Below are 5,902 nucleotides of genomic sequence, written 5' to 3'. Positions count from 1 at the left end.
AAAAAAAAGGAAAAAAAAAAAACCACTTTGGCGCCTGACGGCGCTTGCCTCACTGCCGCCCGGAGCTGTCATTGGTTGGCTCAAGCAATGACGTAAGCCGACCAGAGGCCGCCCCCGCGCCTTTATGGGAAGTGTAGTTTGATTCCCTTCCAGCAAGGATTAATATGCTTGGCAGTTACCCGTGTAGAAACTACAAAAACCAGTCGTCCTTGCGAACGGTGCGCAAGAGAATCTGAAATGCGGTGCCTCTGTTTATTTGTTGATTTTTTCACAGGGAACGACGGGAGTTGTATGCGCCTGCAGAACACAACTAGGAACAACTTTTCACCTGTTCTTTACTGCTACAATTCCATGCCCTGGCGTTTGTGAGTCATAGATTTCAAATAGTGCCAAGCAAATAGAAAATGTTCTGACGCTAGAATAATCAGCAAAGTTCGGACGATTTGGACTGTTTAAAACAGAACTCTTTGTTGGAATTTATCCTTGGTGTCCACTGCTGAAAATATAAATGGGACTTCTGGTGGGCTTCCTTGTAACTAAAACAGTGTCACTAAGTATATGGGGTGAATATGAATTTCCCATATTAAAAGATACAGGTAGCCCTCGACAGCCTCTTGCATATTTTATTTTGCTCTCTCTCATCGTCATCGTAATGTAATTAAGCTATACGTAGAACCTGCACCCCCTCCCCCGCCAAAGAGAAAAAAACGAAATAGTGAGCAAGCAGAAATAACGGATGAAGACTTAATATCTAATGAACTATCCTAAGAATAACTTAGATTATGTTAAGTAAATAGCCTGTATTGGCTGTCTATAGTCCTGGGCTGTGTCTTTTTCTATCTTTTGGCTCCTCCCCAAAATTGCACACCCGTTGATATATTTAGATCTTCACTGGTCAATTTCCTTTTTCTTAAAAACGTTTGCACTCAGTAAAGATTGGGGATTGTTTGTGTTTTTTTTTTCCCACCTGTCATACCTCTTTTCGGTTTTTGGGAAAATTTGTCTTTGGATCATAATTTAATGTTCTGTTTTTATATTTTTCAGATTGGAGTTGAAACATTTTATGCATTTGAGTTTCCACTTACCTTTTCTTATACTCAAGACTTAACCTTTTCTTATACTCAAGACTTTTTTCCATTGCTTTTATTCGGGATACTTATCTGTCATATTGATGAATGTCAAAGGAAACTTACCTCAATTCTAATAATAACCTAGTTTACTTGCTGTGCTTCTATGTAAAATATAGTGCTTTCAGTGTTCCTCCTCCACTCCTTCCCTCCCTTCATTTCTTCTGGCTGCCTTTAAGATTTGTTGGATGTTTTTGTGGTTTATCAGTGGTGAATCTAGGAATCTAGTCATTTCTTTCTTTCTTTCTTTCTTTCTCTTCTTCCTTCTTACCATTCAAAAAATGCTTAAGCCATGCTTAGGATTTTAAAGGATTGCTGCATCTCAGGATTAGTGTCCTGGGAAAACTGCAAAAAATTATCAACCATTATCTCTTCTATTTGCTTGTTTTCTATTTTCTCCATTATCTCTTAGAATATCTATGGGACGTCTCTAAGACCTTCTCACTTTATCCTCTCCCCCCCCCCCGTTTTTTTGTGGTTTTTTTTTTTTGGTCTTTCATATGGTCCATCTCAATATTTTCAAATAGCTTTTTATTTTTTACAAATTCTATTTAGTTCTTTTTGAACCATTTTCTAATTTCTTATACAAATTAACGTAAGATTAACATAACATAAATGTTAAATGGTCTATGTTCTGTGTCTGTTACATACCAAACTGAAAGTTTTTGGGTTTTTGTGCTGTTTGTAGTTTCTTCTAGCTTTTGCTCATGGTGTCTATTTCTTTGTAGGTTATGATTTTGGATTCTGCACTCAAGTTTCTGGGGTTGCAACTGTCAGGATTCTCTAAGGCCAGAGTTAAAATTGAGTTTTCCTAGACAGTATTTGCTTCTGCAAGTTGCATGGAGGCACCATTAACCCTACAACCAGATTAAATTTTCCACTTAAAGTGTTTGGACTGCACAGATAGATTTCATTTGTCCTCAGATCCAAGTGGCTTGGATTTGAATCTCAGAGGACATTCTCAGAAGAGACTTTATCTTCCTTTTCTGGATTCCAAGGTCAAGTCAACCATGTTTCTTTACTGACTTGTGCATCAGATCTCTTTCTAATTCACACTTACACTGGGAATGCAGCCTTTTGGGGCCTCAAATGTTTGCCCCCTGTTAGATTCCTCCTCTTAGATGAATTCTTGGCTTTCTTTCCTGGCCTTGGCATGCTGCACAGCTACAAAAGCAGGAGCTGTAGGTGTCCAGAATTTGACAGATAATCTCTTAGCAACATCCCACTTTGGCCTTTACTTATTCTCAGGATCCTCTCATTTTGCTTCCTTTCTTTCTTTAGTTCCTCTATGAGAATTCCTTCATTTCTTACCAGTTCATCAGTCTATTTGATTTTTTTTAATCTAGCAGTTTTCACTGTTTTCAGCAGGTGGTTATTCAGAGTAGCGAGAATAGCATGCTGTGAGAAATAAGAGTAACAAATTGAAGGCTTATCATTTCAGTGAAAACTGAGTTTCTTCAGGCAGTTTTCCATATTAAGGAAAATGAAATAATAGGTGGATCCCAGTTCATTGAATATACATACACACTTTAGAGAAACCAAAAAATAATAAAAACATACATGCTATACATTTTAATGAATGTAATTCTTATTCTTGGATCATATATCAGCTGCAGAACATGGTACACATACACACATGATACTTTCTTACATTGTTAGGTTGTACAGGAGATGCTTCTTGGGGTGGCTACCCATTTACCCCCACTACCACGTTTCTAGGCAGCACGGCTCATATATAGATGTGTCCATATCTGTAGTACATTACTGCACTTTCTGATCCTCGCTCAGTAATTTACCAGGGACAGACCAGAGCTGGGCCTATTGGATGCACTCTTTTGGGATTTGAAATTGGGAATGAAGAGACTTGGAGACTGAAGGCGTTATGACAGATCTGCAGCACAATAAATAGATGGTCCACGAGCTCCAGCTGCTTGGGATTCCTGAGCAACTCTAGGGTTCTCCTTGCCTTTTCCCCCCTTTCTCTGTCACTTTCTTACTAGTCACAAGTTGTCTGACCTTGAGAAAGTTATTTTAACACTCTGTCTCCATTTCCTAATTTGTAAACTGGAAATAGCCATAGTAGCTAGTGTTAGATCGAAATGATGTTGTCTATGCAAAGCGCTTAGGTTAATGCCTGGTAAATGATATGATGCGATCAGTGCCAGCGACTATTACCGTCATCATTAATACCCTTAAGTCTCCTCCTAAGTGATTCATATTGCAGATGCCTCTTTGTGCTTCTCTTACATTTGCCTTGTGCCCCTGCTTATCTTGTGGCAGGACAGATACCACCTTAAACTCCAGAATTATCCCACCTCCAACTGTTGTACCTCACTGTTGTGTGAAATTCAAAGGAGAAGTGATGAGGGGAAGGTTATGTTAAGAGGACTGTGCTGAAGGCTACTGGCTCAGTGGAAGCAATTAGAATGTAGGGAGAAGATTCAAAATGGATGCAAAATATGCCTATAACCAGGAGTCTAAGAAAAAGGAAAATTTAACTCCTTCATATAGCATGTTTTTAGGCTGAACTTTGCCTTTTGTCTTCAGATCCTGCTACTTCCCTATTTTATAAAGAAAATCACCATCCTGAAACCTTGCTAGTAAAACTTTGAAATGAAATATTTTCTTAACTTTGTGCCCAGTGGTGTATCCTCCCTGAAAGACTTTTGTAATAGGGGAAGAATGCAGCAAAAATTCTGTCTTTACATGAATGACTCTGATTTTACATCTTTTAAAGTCCATTCAATCACTCACTGGATTAGTTATAAGCAGCAGGATAACAGCCTTCACGTTACATATCTACAGATGTTTCCAGCCTTTTCTACTCCAAGTACCCAGTAAGAAAGACCCTTCTAAGGAAGATTCTAGTCGCCTGACCTCATTTCTGGGTGTTTGCAATGGAGAATCTAGAGAAGGGAGGGAGAAGACAACATGGAATTAATGGGTGGAGAGTGGGTGTTTGCTGGGTGGTAGAGGGAAGTAAGGAGCAGGGGGATGGAAAGATGGATATGAAACTGTTTCAAAACCATTCCCTCAAAAAAAAAAAAAAAAGGAAATTCTAGATAAAATATAAGAAAAAAAAAAAAAAAGGCTTAAAACTAAGAGAATGAAATCCTTGGGTGCCAGAAGTGAAGAGTCTACTTAAAGTCTCAGTAGTGAACAAGAGCTACACTGAAGGAGGCAAGGGTTTATAGGCCTTAACTTTTGGGTCTTGGGGTTCTGACAGTAGTGAAGACACTAAAATATGAAGTGAACTTCTAGGCCCAGAATGGAGCCGGGGTGCCAGGTCAGCAAACTGACACTTAAATGATAATTTTCATGTCCCTGTAAATGCTCCACTTGAGTGGAAATGCAGTATCTCCCAATCAGCCAATCCCCAGATGCAAGTTAACTCTGGGTCCTATATTTATTTCCTTATTCTTTCTCATGCCAAAGAAGGGTGACTATGTGGCTCCAGCTACTCTGATACTTTCTATTTTTTTTCTTCCCTGATCTTTATTCTTTATCATATAAACCCATTTTTTCTGCCCCATTTTTGTGGTTCTCCAAATGGAGACTGTCCACTTCATGAAGTGTTAAATAAAGTTTTTTTTGTATCCTCTAAATTGTCTTCTTTAATCTTTTTTTAAATACAAGCTTCAGGTCATATCCTTGTTGGGAACTAAAGATAGCCATCTTGCAAAAAGCCAGCAGTCCCAAAAGACTGCTTCTGTGAAACTGACTGGGAGAAACATCAAAGAAGCCATCCATCCACCTAAAATCAGGGGAGAGAAAGCAGCCCAGAGGAATTTAGACTTCAGACCTGCACCGTGAGTGAGCGTGGAGTCCAAATTCGTACTTCTCACAAGGTGCAGGGACCCTTTGCCAAAACAGTGAACACTGGCCTGGCCCTGTGAAACATGAAGGGGCCCATCTAGGAGACAAATACAGTATACTCATTAGGATTGTGCCTCAAGCTAGGACATAAAGAACAACTTTTGTTGGAAGTGAGCTCACATTCAAATATTATAAATCACTTAAGGAAATGAAAACTCTGAGAGACTTTAGCAGATAGGAAAAACAGGGGAATTCTAAACATGCAAGTGTTGGAAGTCACGATTGAGGAAATCAGAAAGAAGAACAAACAAGGAGAAAATAGAAAAGGTAAAAAAAATTGGAGTGTCTGTCTTTAAGATCTAAGTTCTAACACTTGATTAATAGGAGTCCCAGGAAGAGAGAACAGGAAAGAAAAAGGAAAAAAAAAAAAGGAGACACTAAAGACTATATACTCTATGACAACATTGAGATGAAGTTTCAGAATAGGGAAAATAAATCCATGGTGATAGTCATAGGAGAGTGGCCATGTCTGAGGAAAGCAGGTGCTTGACTAATCTTAGCACCCTTGCTGAAAAGAACTGTTTCTTATGCACTGCTCTATTAATTGCTTGCGGAAGGCACTCAATTCATACCTGTTGCATGAAAAAAATAGAAGCAGGATTGGCTGGATTATGGCTTTCAAATCAGACAGACCTGAGCTTGAACAACGACTATGTTATTGTTCATGGGACCTGAACCAAGTTACCTAACGTCCCTAAGATTGTTTCCTCATCCATGAAATGAGAGTAAGGAATGGTACTTGCCCTGTCAGAGTGTGGGGAGGCTCAAAGGAAATAATGAGAGTACCTAGCACAGTGACCTGTGCAGAAATGTAATCATGAAACAATATTATTTGTAGAAGTGACAGTACCATTAGGTAAATGGTCTAGTAAGTGCCATTCCAAGGGCTTTGGGATGGA

The sequence above is a fragment of the Lutra lutra genome, chromosome 11 (assembly GCF_902655055.1).
Source record: "Lutra lutra chromosome 11, mLutLut1.2, whole genome shotgun sequence".
In the NCBI taxonomy this organism is placed as follows: Eukaryota; Metazoa; Chordata; class Mammalia; order Carnivora; family Mustelidae; genus Lutra; species Lutra lutra.
This window is presented reverse-complemented; position numbering follows the sequence as displayed.